The sequence below is a fragment of the Symphalangus syndactylus genome, chromosome 17 (genome assembly GCF_028878055.3).
Source record: "Symphalangus syndactylus isolate Jambi chromosome 17, NHGRI_mSymSyn1-v2.1_pri, whole genome shotgun sequence".
Lineage (NCBI taxonomy): Eukaryota > Metazoa > Chordata > Mammalia > Primates > Hylobatidae > Symphalangus > Symphalangus syndactylus.
The window spans coordinates 47,716,698-47,731,109 of record NC_072439.2 but is presented as its reverse complement, the minus strand read 5'-3'; the positions used below and the strand labels follow the sequence as shown (position 1 = coordinate 47,731,109).

At 38.1% G+C, this 14,412-nt stretch overlaps 1 protein-coding gene across 1 annotated transcript in view; it reads right to left on the bottom strand.

Moving 5' to 3' along the window:
- The window catches only part of LOC129465589 (DNA replication complex GINS protein PSF2-like), a 467,777-nt gene that overhangs the window by 249,233 nt on the left and 204,132 nt on the right, over positions 1-14,412 (bottom strand). Inside the window, 1 exon segment of the mRNA XM_055247811.2 lies at positions 11,253-11,397. The gene's annotated coding sequence lies outside the window, so the exon portion shown is untranslated.

Here is a 14,412-nt window from a genome sequence, read left to right as displayed (position 1 = left end):
TTTTCTTAGTCTTGACTTCTATTTTTATTGCACTGTAGTCCAAGGGTGTTTGTTATGATTTTTTTTATTCTTTTGCATTTTTAGAGGATTGTTTTATGTCCAATTATTTGTTCAATTTTAGAGTATGTGCCTTGTGGCAATGAGAATGTATATTCTGTTGTTTTGAGGGGGAGAATTCTGTAGACACGCATCAGATCCATTTGGTCCAAAGTTGAGTTCAGGTCCTAAATATCTTTGTTAATTTCCTGCCTTGATGATCTGTCTAATACTGTCAGTGGAGTGTTGAGGTCTCTCACTTTACTGTGTGGGAGTCCATGTTTCTTTGTAGGTCTCTAAGAACTTGCATTATGAATCTGAGTGCTTCTGTTAGATGCATATATATTTTGAATAGTTAGGTCTTCTTGTTGAATTGAACCCTTTACCATTATCTAATGCCCTTCTTTGTCTTTTTTGGTCTTTGTTGGTTTGAAATCTGTTTTGTCTGAAATTAAGATTGCAACTCCTGCTCTTTTCTGTTTTCCATTTGCTTGGTAGATTTTCCTCCCTTTATTTTGAGCCTATGTGTGTCATCACATGTGAGACAGGTCTCTTGAAGACAGCATACCATCAGGTCTTGCTTTTTTAAATCTTCCTGGCCGCTCTGTGCCTTTTAAGTGGGGCTATCTATTTACATTCAAGATTGGTATTGATATGTGTGGATTTGATCCTGTCATTATGTTGTTAACTGGTTATAATGTTGACTTGTTTGTGTAGTTGCTTTAAAGTTATACTGGTCTGTGTGTGTATGTGTGTTTTTGTATAAGCTCGTAGTGGTCTTTCCTTTCTATATTTAGTGCTCCTTTCAAGATCTCTTGTAAGGCACGTCTGATTGTAATGAACTCCTCCAACGTTTGCTTATCTGAAAAGAATCTTATTTCTTCTTTGCTTAGGGAGCTTGGTTTGGCTGGATGTGAAATTCTTGGTTGAAGAATCTTTTCTTAAGAGTGTTGAATATAGGCCCTCAATCTCTTCTGGCTTATAAGGTTTCAGCTGAGGAATCTTCTGTTAGCCTGACAGTGTTCCCTTTCTAAGTGACCTGCCCTTTCTCTCTAGCTTCCTTTGCCATTCTTACTTTCATTTGATTTTGGAAAATCTAATGATTATGTGTCTTGGGGATGATCTTCTGGTTAATCTGGTTAATCTTGGAGGAGTTCTCTGTAGTTCCTGAATTTGACTGTTGGCCTCTCTAGCAAGGTTGGGGAAGTTTTCACGGATGATATCCTGAAATATGTTTTCCAAGTTGTTTGCTTTCTACCCCTCCCTTTTAGGGATGCCAGTGATTTGTAGATTTGGCTTCTTTCCACAATCCCATACATCTCGGAGGTTTTGTTCATTTCTTTTTATTCTTACTTATTTTTGAGACTGTCTTTTTCCAGAGAACCAGTCTTCAAGTTATGAGATTCTTTCCTCAACTTAGTTTATTCTGTTGTTAATACTTGTGATTGCATTGCGAAATTATTATATTATGTTATTCAGCTTTGTCAGATCCATTAGGTTGTTTTTATACCAGCTATTTTATCCTTTAATTTCTGTATTGCTTTATTTGTAACTCTTATTTTTTTAATTGGGTTTTCCATCCTCCTGAATCTTGATGACTTTTAGTCCTATCCATATTCTGAATTCTATCTCTGTCATTCCAGCCAGTTCAGCCTAGTTAAGAACTCTCGTTGGAGAACTGGTGTAGTCTTTTGGATGACATACAACATTCTGGCCATTTGAATTACTGGCATTCTTGCACTGGTTCTTCCTCATCTCTCCATGAGGTATTCCTTTAACTGCAGTGTAAATTGAGTACAGTCAATAGACTTCTTTTCTGGATTTTTTCACTGGAAAAAGACTTTGTGCAGAGTCTTTATTTGAAGTTGACTTCTTGTCTCTGGTTTCAGAGTGGGTATGTTAGTGAGGTATTTTTGGTGTTGAAGCTTTGGGGTGTGATTCAGTAGGTGGCACTTAGGCTTATTAGTCAGTTGCTAGACTCTTTCTTCGTCATGTGGCTTCCCTATTTCTTCACAATTGCAGCTACATTCCCTCTCAATGCTCTGAAAGTGTGAGTGCCTCTTCCCCTTTAGTTCTGGCTGTAGACAGTGGTTTGGCACTCCTAGGCTGTCTACTGCAGCTCTGGGTGATCAATCTAATGTTTATGTTTCTTCCCCAGCTTGGTGGCAGCAGAGGAAGGAACCTTAGTAGTGGTCGTGGCCAAGGGTCCCTTGCTTATCTCCTGGGGACTCCACTCTAGAGAGATGCAGGTCAGCAATTGTTTGGTGCAATCAGCCTAGGATGGAGGGTCTGTGCTGTGGGTCCAAGCCAGGGGTCCCTGTCTGATGATGAGCAGTGGAGGGTGTGTGGAGCACATGGGAGAGGGACTGGCTTCTTCTCCTTGGGTTGACTGCAGCCTGTTGGAAGTGTGGATAAAGCACTTAGGGTCTTTGTTCTTTTGTTAGTCTCAGGGTAGCAAAGACAGTTCTACTACAGAGGCAGTGGCAGAGAGATTTTCAGTTGCCCCTGGAGGCTCTGCCTAGGGAGTTGCCAAGGTGTTAACTGGTTCAATAGCTCTGACAGCAGGTGGCTGGAGGTCCAGGCCCGAAGGACCTTCCCAGTGAGGAGATATGGGAACAGGAATCCACATAACAGTCTAGCCACTTTTCCATAGGGCTGCTGTGGTATCCTGGGGACCTGCTCCAGTTTCTGTTTGCCTCTGATTTTCCAGTACCTAGAGGTATCACCAATGAAGGCTGCAAAACAGCAAAGATGGCAGCCAAAGATGGGAGCTCCATCCCAGGGAGGTACAGACCTGTTGCCAGCCTGAACACATCTGTAGGAGGTAGCTAGAGACCCCAGTTGAGAGGTCTTGCCCGGTGAGGAGGAATGGAATTGGGGACTCACTTAAAGAAGCAGTTTGGCCACGTTTTCATAGAGCATCTGTGCTGTGCTGAGGGTCTGCTTCAGCCCCTGGTAGCCTCAGACATTCTAAAGCCCAAAGGCCAGAATAGCTAAGTCACCCAAATAGCAAAGATGGCAGTATGCCCCTCCCTCTGGGAGCTCCATGCCAGGGAATTTAGAAACCTCTGTCAGCCAAAGAACACTGGTGGGGTAGTTGGAGACCCCAATTGGGAGGCCCCACATGGTGATGAGGGACAGAATTGGGGACCTGCTTTAAAAAGCAATCTGGCCACATTTTTGTAGAGTAGCTGTGCTGTTCTGGGGGATCCCTTCCATCCCTTGTCAGCTTGGACTCTCCAAGGCCCGAAGGCTAGAGTGGCTAAGTCACCCAAACAGCAAAGATGGTTGCCCACTCCTCCCCTGGGGAGCTCCATCCCAGGGATGTGCAATGCTGCTACCAGTGGCTGGCTGGAATTCCAAGCCAGTGGTTCCTATTCTGTGAGGTGCTGTGGAAGTGGGGCCTGTAGACTGTCACTGCTCAGTGCCCTGGATTCAGCCTCTTTCCCTAGGGGTATGTACAGGAGTCTAACTGCCAGCTTTGCCAGAGTTGCAGTTACTTTTGCTCTGGGAAGTCCAGAGAGCCCAAATATCTAAGGCTCCTAGGTCTCTGCAAGTGCCTACATGGCTACTCTGCAGAGACTCCATGTAGTTCTGTATGTCAGACTGAAGGCCTGGTGGACTAGGTTCATGAGGGGCTCTATTGATCCAAAGGTTGCAAAGATCCGTGAAAGAAGTGTGGTTTCCTGGGTTACACATTCACTTACTACTTCCCTAGGCAAGGTAGGTTCCCTTGGCCCCACATCACTCCCAGGTGGGCTGTTGTCCTGCCTTGCTTTCCTCCATTCTCCATGGGTCAAGTTGTTTCCTTGATTAGTCTCAGTGCTAGTAACTGGATGTCTCAGTTGAAGATCCTGTAATCACCCCTTCTGTTCCTCTCTGTGAGAGCTATGCACACTAGCTGCTTCTAGTCGGCCATCTTTGCCACCTCCAAATAACAATTCTTATTGTGTATACATCTATCAGAGCATCAAAATACATAAGACAAAAACTGATGGAACTGCAAGGATAAATAAACAAATCTACTTCCACACCCATCTATCAGAAATGGGCAGATCTAGCATATAGAAAGTCAGTAAAGACATAGTTAAACTCAACAACACTGGATATAATTGACAGCTGTAGACTACTTCATCTAACATCAGCAAAATACAGATTCTTCTCAAGCTCACATGAAACATTTACCAAGATATATCACACCTTGGGCCATAAAACACAGCTTAACAAACTTAAAAGAATAGAAATAACAGAATATATGCTCTCAGATCAAAATGGAATTAAACTAGAAACAACAATGGAAAGATAGTTGGAATGTCCAAAAGTACTTGGAGATTAAACAACACACTTCTAAATGACATGTGGTACAGTGAAGAAATCTCAAGAAAATTTTAAAAATTGAATTAAATAAAAATAAAAACATAACATCAAAATGTATGGGATGCAGCATAACATCAAAATGTATGGGGTGCAGCTTGCAAATAAATTTATGGCATTTAATGTATTAATATATATTTTAAAATAAGAAAATTCTAATATCAACCATCTAAGATTTTACCTTAGGAAACCAGAACAAGAGAAAATTAAATTGAAAATAAGCAAAAAAAAGAAATAATAAAAAATTATTGCATAAATCAATGAAATTAAAAACAGGAAATCAATAAACAAAATCAATAAACACAAACTGATTCTTTAAAAATATAAACAAAATTGACAAGCCTCTTCCAGGCTCACTAATAAAAAAGAAAGACAGATTACTAATATTAGAAATAAAAAGGGACATCACTACAGATCCTACAGACATTAAAAGGATGATCAAAGAATACTATGAAGAACTTTAAGGCCATATATTTGATAACTTAAATGGATTAATTCTTTGAAAGAAACAATCTGTCAAAAGTCACACAAGAAGAAATAGACTATCTGAATAGGCCATTATCTATTAAAGGAATTGAATCAATAATTAAAAGTTTTTCAAAATAGAAAGTGTTAGACCCAGATGGGTTTACTGGTGAAGTCTACCAACATTTAAGGAAGAAATTAAACCAATTCTGAAAAATCTCTTTCAGAAGATAGAAGCAGCTATGTCCCTCTTTTATTTGTGATATTAGTCATTTATGTTTTCTCTCTTTTTGCTTAGCCTGGCAAGGGGTTTATCAATTTTATTAATGCTTTCAAAGAAATAGCTTCTGGTTTCATTGACTTTGTTTATTGATTTTCTGTTTTCAATTCATTAATTTATGCAATAAGTTTTATTATTTCTTTTCTTGTGCTTATTTTGGATTTATTTTTTCTTCTTTTTCTAGTTCCTTAAAGTGACAGCTTGGATAATTGATGTTAGGTCTGTCTTCTTTTCTAATATATCTTTCCTAACTCTTGAGGCCAGCATTCCCATAATACCAAACAGATAATGACATTACAAGAAAAAAAAATACTACAGACCAACATATCTCATGAACACTGATGCAAAAATCCTCAACAAAATATTAGCAAATCAAACCCAACAATGTATGCAACGAATTATATACCATAACCAAGTGGGATTTATCCTATGCATAAAAGTCTGGTTCATTGTGCAATAATCAATTAGTACAATTCATCACATCAAAAGGCTAAAGAAAAAAACACATGATCATATCAATAGATGTAGAAAAAAGCATTTTTTCAAAATCCAACACTGATTCATATCAAAAAACAAAACAAAACTCGATAGACAAGGAATAGAGGGGAATAGCCTCAATTTGATAAAGAACCTCTACAAGAAACCACAACTCCCATTACACGTAATTCTAAGAAATTTTGAGGAAAGCATCCCTCTAAGGTCAGGAACAAAGCAAGATATTTCCCCTCACCACTCTTTTTCAGTTTTATACTGGAAGTTCTAGTTAGGGCAATAAGAGAAGAAAAAGAAATAGAAGTATACTACTGATTAGGAAGAAAGTAGTATAACAGTCTTTGTTCATAGGTGACATGATCGTCTATGTAGAAAATCAGAAAAAATCAACTAACAAAACTTCTGGAATTAATAAGTGATTATAGTAAGGTTGCAAGAGGCAAATGTAACACACAATCACTTTCTCATATATCAACAATGAACAAGTGGAATTTGAAACTTAAAACACAGTACCATTTACAGTAGCACTCACAAAACTAAAAAATTAAGTATACATTTAACTAAGTATATACAAGATTTGTATGAGAAAAACTACAAAACTCGGATAAAAGAAATCAAAGAAGAATTAAATAGAGAGATATTCCATACTCATGAATAGGAAGATTCAATATTGCCAAGATGTCAGTTCTTCCCAACTTGATCTACGGATTCAGTGCAATCTCAATTAAACTCCCAGCAAGTTATTTTGTGGATATCAACAAACGAATTCTAAAGTTTATATAGAGAGGCAAAAACATCCAGCAGAGTGAATGCAATATTGAAGGAGAATAATAAAGTCAAAGGACTGATATTACCTGACTTCAAGACTTATAAGTCTATAGTAATCAAGAGAATATGTTATTGGACAAAAAATAGGCAAATAGATAAATAGAACAGAATAGAGAGCTCAGACATAGACCCATGTAATATAGGCAACTGACCTTTGACAAATGGATAAAGGCAACACAGTGTAGCAGAGATAATTTTTTCAACAAATTATGCTGGAAAAACTGAACATCCCTATGCAAAAAAAAAAAGAAGTGGAATAACCTAGATGCAGACTTTACACCCTTTACAAAATGAACTAAAACATATCACAAACATAAATGTAAAATGCAAAACCATAAAACTTCTGGAAGATAACATAGGAAAATATCTAGATGACCTTGGGTTTGGTGATAACTTTTTATCTAAACACCACTTTGTATCCCAATGCCAAAAGTACAATCCATAAAATAAAGAATTGATAAACTGAACTTGATTAAAATTAAAGTGTTCTTCTCTGTGAAGGACATTGTCAAGAGAATAAAAAGTCAAGTCACAGACTGCGAGAAAATATTTGCAAAGATATATCTGATATCTGATAAAGAAATGTTATCCAAAATATACAAAGAACTCTTAAAACTTAACAATAACAAAGAAAAACAACCCAACTGAAAACTGGGCCAAAGACAAGAACAGACACCTCACCAAAGAAGATATACAGATGGTAAATATGCATATGAACAGGTGCTGCACATTATATGTTATCAGGAAAATGCAAATTCAAACAAGGAGCTACCAATACACACCTATTAAAATGGCCCAAATCCAGAACACTGACAACACCAATTGCTGGTGAGGATGTGAAGCAACAGGTACTCTCATTCATTGCTGGTGGCAATGCAGAATGGTACAGCCACTTTGGAAGACAGTCTGGCAGTTTTCTACAAAATTAAACGTACTCTTACTACATGATCTAGCAATCACTCTTGTTCGTATTTGCCCAAAGCAGTTAAAAATTTTCGTCTACACAAAAACCTGCACATGGCTGGTTATAGAAACTTTGTTTATAATTGTTAAACCTTGGAAGCAACCAAGATTTCCTTGAGTAGATAAATAAATAAATAAATAAATAAATAAATAAATAAATAAACTGTGGTACATCCAGACAAAGGAATTATATTCAGTGTAGTCCCTCCAAAATGAAATACTTAGGTATATAATTAACTAAATATTTACAAGATCTATTTGAGAAAAACTATAAAACTCTGATGAAAGAAATCAAAGAATTAAATGAATGGAGAGACATTCTATGTTCGTGGATAGGGAGACTCAATATTGTCAAGATGTAAGAATCTAAAGATGAACATAGATCTATTGATTGATTTAACAAGCCATCAATCAACCCATCTGAAAAGGCTATATACTGTAAGATTTCAACCGTATGACATTTTATAAAAGGCAAAACAATGGAGACAGTAATATAATCAGTGGTTAGGGAGGAGGGAGGCATGAAAAGGCAGAGCACAGAGGATTTTTAGGACAGTAAAACTACTCATTGTGATACTATAATGACAAATACATGTCATTATACATTTGCCCAAACCTATAAAATGTACACCACCAAGAGTGAACCCTAATGTAAACTATGAGCTTTGGGTGATAATAATGTATATTTATCAATTGTAACAAATGTACCCTGTGCATGGATGCAGAGAGGGTGTTGATAATACGGGAAACTGCATATGTGGGGACAGTGGGTATATGAGAAATCTCTGTATCTTGCACTCAACCTAACTAAAACTACTCTAAAACTAGTCTATTTTTTAAGAAAGTATCTTAGAGTGATACACGATAATTTCTAACGTCACTATCAAATTAGTAAAAAGAAGCACTGACACTGGATGTTTGCATTAAAAAAATTAAATGAAGCTTAGAGAATACATTTAAGCCTTAAGGTGAAGTGCAGAAAGAGTTAATGGGAAAGACTGGTGTTTGGTAGTGCCCCATCTTTTGTTGTTGTTGTTGTTGTTGTTGTTGTTGTTGTTGTTGTTGTTGTTGTTGCTGTTGTTTTCTTACTCACTCTACCTCCATGAAGAGCACCTAAAGACATATCTAGTAGCCAAGACTAATCAATAATAAGTTTCTATACTTGTTTTAAATTAGAAACAAATTGGTACATAGAAAAGCTAATATTGATATAAAGACTTTGTTACGTAAATATGAGAAATGTCCACAAGCCTGAGATGGTAAAGCATGACCCATAACTTCTCTTCTTCCAGATGATCCCTGGAGCCTTTTCTAAAGAATGCACACTTATCCTTGCCTCCATCTCAGTCCGAGAGTAGGGTTTACCACCTTTCTTGACACAATGTCCACCATTCAGGTGCATTTCAGCCTGCAGTAGTTTGGCCTTCTAACTCTACTGGGAATTGATTCAAGGCAGAAATATGCTGCTCAGTGTCTTCCTGGTGATACAGATGAAAATAACAAGTTTTGTGGGGATTTATAGTTATCCTGTAAACCATTTCTTCTGTAAACTACGTCACTCCTTTGTGGGGAATGGCCAGAAACAATCTCAGTCCCAACTTTTATGGGAAAAAGAATTTCCTGAGTTACTTCTAAAGTAATCTCACTCACATATTATGTTGGAAAAGCTTTTTCTAAGCTTTACATAGCAAAAATGTTGGTCATAAAAAGCATGCTTACCACAGACAAACCTCACTTCTAAAAAGCAACATCAACATTTCAGCTTCAGCCCTGATGATCTCTATATCTCAAATCCCTCCTTCACTTATACTTTCTTTGCACTGTATGGCCAATGCCTCCCCAGCCCTAAATACAAAGCTTCCTTAATCACTTTCACACCTACCTGACTCTCATTCTGAGAGATGGCAGAAGCCCAGTATTTCTAGGTTTATTGTAACGCTAGCAACGTTTATTGTAATGACAACCAGTTTCAATAAGCTACCAGTTGACATGTCAATTCCTCTGAAAACACTAATTTTGACACTTGGAATGATTTAAGGAGGGCACAAGAGAATAGAGGAAATGAACCCATCTTGAAGCCTGGCCATTGTGACAGCCTCTCACTATGTGATAGTCATTTCACATAGAGTGAGTTCTGAGGTATAACACATCTTCTTTTTTTTTTTGAGATGGAGTTTCACTTTTGTCGCCCAGGCTGGAGTGTAATGACACGATCTCAGCTCACTGCAACCTCCACCTCCCAGTTCAAGCGATTCTCCTGCCTCAGCCTCCCAAGTAGCTGTGATTACAGGCATGCGCCACCACACTTGGCTAAATTTTTGTACTTTTAGTAGAGACGAGGTTTCTCCATGTTGGTCAGGCTGGTCTCGAACTCCTGACCTCAGGTGATCCACCCACCTCGGCCTCCCAAAGTGCTCGGATTACAGGCATGAGCCATCATGCCCGGCCTGGTATAACACATCTTCTAAGACAAGACGTCTGTGGGAGTCAGCAGACAGCCTCTGGTGGGAACAAGAAGTATTTCAAGAACCAGCTTCATCATAATTGTCCTTCAGTGACTCTGCACAGAGCCAAAATATTACCCTTCTTGACTCCAGAATAGATGGCCCCTCCTCCAGCCACTCCTGTCAAAACTCTGTACTCCACACCCTTCCCTAGGATTCCTCCAAATCCTCACAATCAGATAAAAGCACTGCCTTTGCTCAACCTCCATAGCATTATGTATCTATTGGATATTTTAAATATTCAATTTGCATTATAAATGTGTAATTGTTTAATCTCTTTATTAAATGGTAAAAAGGCAAGAACATTTTTTTAACCTCCCCAGGACCTAGTGCTATACCTTGACCTAGTAGGAACTCGGTATTTGCCACTACTGAATACAGATGGTCTGCCACCATCACCAATATGTTGCTAAGATTAATATTTATTTTTATTATTCTAACATATTTGAAAGCTGCAAAAAGAGACATTCTAATAAATCCCAATAAAAAAATATTTGCTAGGATTCAATTAGAGCTTTTATGCTTTTTTTTTTTAAAAAAAAGATTACTTAGTCCGAAAATCTAGGATCTAAGGATTTTTTTTATGTAAGTCATTGGATGTAAGCAGAAATATGTAATATGATAAAGCAACATTTAAATTATGAATAACAATTAACCATAGTAGAACAGAGTGGCTTTTCTTTTTCTGCCACTGAAATGTACATTCTGTCCCTTTAGAGGGTGGTTATGTAACATGCCATTGAAATCCTACCTGCCCCATCTCAAAACTGGTAGGGTGCCTGCTTGCCAACCCCAAATGTCTTACATTTCTTCTCCTATTTCATCCTAAGAATTATCCAGACATTTTCATCAGGCTTCCATTCCAGGACTCCTCCTGTAGCCCAATGTTGCAAACAGGTGCAGTCAGCAAGTGTGCCAAGTGACAGGAGCCAATCCTGGAAATCAGAGAATCTCTCTCTCTCACACACACAAACACACACACACACACACACACATGCACACACACATGATACCCAAGCTAACCACAGTTATCAGAATCACTGAGTTGTGAAAATAGTTCATTTTGCAATCATTATGTTAATTAGTTAATCACTGCAAAGATTAGCGATGGTGACAACCTTTGGTTTGTGCTCCTTTAAACTAGTTAACTATGGGATGGAAAATCAAAATCACAACTGAAAATGTCAGAGAGAGTTGCCTGTTTTCTTCACAAACACAGAGCCATAGACACTTCAACAACAAATGATTCCAGTGGGGCAATAGAGAAATGAATGGCAGGATCACACGAGATTGGCTTCTGATGTACTCACCTCTCCCATGGGGGCCTTAACTCTGATTTCTTACTCAGTAGGCCTGGGGATTTGGTTCAATCTCTTAGTTATATGGATGAGGTTATACAGATGAGAAGAGATCCATGCAGCACACACATCCTGGGAGCCTACAGAGCCAGTGCATCTGAAACAGTGAGGAAATCAGGGGTTGTTTAGCAGATGGTTTGGGAGGCAGCAGGAAGCCAGGAATACTGAGTCTTATTCATTTTCTTTAATGCAAGGTAGTAGAGCACATAACAGGGCAGGAGTTCTCCAAGTGTGGACCCCAGACAGGACCAGCAGCATCAGCATCACCCTCAAAAGCGTTAGAAGAGCAAATTCTTGGATCCTACTCTGGATCTACTGAATCACAAATTCTGGAGTTGGAACGCAGAAATCTATGTTTAAACAAACTCTTCAGGTGTTTTTGATGCATTCCAATGTTTGAGAACCCTGCACCAGGAGATAGTCAGCAATCATTTGTATTGCCTTTTGAGAAAGCTCAACTTGCTTCTAGATATAGGTGGACCTAGATCTGGAAACTCACTGAAAACCTCACTGCCAATAGACTGTGAAGGTCATAGTGAGAATTTGAGAAATAACGTCTCTTTCCTATCCAGAGTAACTGATCAGTTCTCACAGTTTCCAGGAATGGACACCCTGCTGAGTTCCCTCCATTAGGACCTGCTGTGGGACAAAGTTGCCTACATCATTATCATCACCACCATCACCACCAGCATCATCATCATCACTGCCAACATTTACACAGTGGTTGCTATTTGCCAAGCACAATTATTAGAACTTTATAAATATTTCTCCACTTAATCTTCACACACACACACATCATGAGGTTGTACTATATTTACATTCTCCCCATTATACAGATGAGGGGACTGAAACAAAGAAAGATTAAGTGATCCTTCAATAATTTCACCACCTCTAAGGGTCAGAACAGGGTTTTGAACCCAAGTAGACTGCCTCCTGAACTCTATTCATGAACTCTGCACAAGAAAGGCAACCTAGATAGTGGTTGAGACCTCCTGATTTGGAGCCAGGATATCTGGATTTTAATCTGGCTGCAGCACTTACTATTATCAGTCATCTATTAATTGGCCTCTAGTCTCACCCTTTCCTAAAAATCCATTTTCCAAATGCTAAAATAATTATCTCTCATATGCAAATATGTCCTTGCCATTATCCTTCTTAAAATTTTTCCATTATTCATGTTCCCTGTGAGATAAAATCTAAACATACTATGCCATTAAAAAGGAGGATCTGCCCACTCATCCTGCTTCATCTTCTGCCATTCTTTCCCACATGCTAAGCCTCAGCCGTCCCAAACAGCTCACTATTCCTTGAATAAGCCAGCCCATAATTCCTAGAAGGAAATATCCTATCATCCAAAGTTTCTCTCACTTGGAAAATTCCTAGTTACTTTTAGTTTTGGCTAACCACTGCTTTCTCTGGGGAAGCCTTCCCTGGGTGCCCCCTATACAGGCATACAGCATTCTTTTCTTTCTGCTTTCATTAGTCATATCTCCTTCATCACAGTGGCCCTGATACTGTGTTGGAATTACCTGCCTATCTCTCCTGCAGCCTATGAGTCTTCAAGAGCAGAAACTGTCATTTCATCTTCATCATAGCCCCAGTGCATATCATAAGTGCAAATAAATATTGGTTAAATGAATGAATGAAGTTAATAAGACCAGTGCACCCCCTCATTGCAGGGAAGGCAAAAGACAAGGTGAAAGGGTAACTAGAGAGACAAATGAAGTAGTAATGAAGTGATAATAGTTGGTGTGAGATAATGCTCCAGGAATCCAATGTAGAAACAACGAAGCAATCTTAAGCACATGGTTGAACTTGATATGCTTCATTTCCTCACATGACATCACTGAGATAGCTTCAACTGGGCATCCAATCCTGGGAATCATTTAGCGGAAAATATCTTTACCTATCCAAAGATTTTTTTTTAGTACCTCTCTATGGCACAAAATTTTGAAAGTCCCAGTAGGATTTTCCTATCATGGCTGTGGAAAGGGGTTCTCCTGATGGATGTTTAGCTCAAAGCTACAGTGATGAGAGGGCTCACCCCAAAAATGACCATTGACAAAGGCCACATGGAGGAATAAGTGGCAGCAATGGCTTCCATGAAAGAAAAGATCTGAAACTTATCTGAAGATATGAGAAGCCCAGACTTGAGTCTTTAACCATCAAACATCTATGTCTTAAACTAAAAAAAGATTTTTTCTTAAACTTAAATTTCTCTTTTGCTAAGAATAATATGAAACTATCAAAAATACATCTAGTATTTCATTATAGTAGCTTGCATAGTTTAATAGTGCATCTAACAGTCCTTGCCTGATGATTGAGTTCAATCTGTTTGTGGTTAATTTTAATACTATTATGCCACTATTATTTATTTATTCCAACATAATTTGTTATAATACATATTATGTCATAACATATATAATATACATATACAAAAAAATTAAAAATATATGCATATATGTATGTGTGTGTGTGTGTATATATATAGAGAGAGAGAAAGAGAGAGAGAGAGAGATAAATAGATATCAATATATCAAGGAAGAGTAAAATGTTGAACTGAAAAACAAATCCTAGTGGCATACTGATTTACCAAAAACCATCCATATTAAAAAGCTTCAGAATTTTTGTCAAAAGATTGCTCTAGAAAGTCACAGTCAGCTCAAAATTGTTCCCGGGGTGAAATTTTCTAGATTTTCGCTTCCAATCATTGTTTAAAATTTGCCAGATAATAAAAGAGGGAGGCATCATCAAGGGAATGATCTAAGACCTTTGCATACACTCCTGAAAACTCTGAAAAAGGCTATTTACCAAATATAACACAACCATAATTCTAAATGTGAGGTGAAACCCCATATCTTTAAAAGCAGCAATGAAAGCAGGAAACATGTTGAACCCCTGCTCTCTGTTGTCCTTTTCAGGACGCACATGGCCCCAGTCCTTCATGGGTTACACATAGTTGATTAGACAGATACAGGCGTAATTACAAACAGATGACAAAATTAAGAAGAGAGTCTATTCGAAGCCTTACAGGATCAGTACAAATCAAAAGCATACTTCAAGAATCTGGAGTGGGAAGAGATCCCATACCGAATAAGGAAGGCTTTATGAA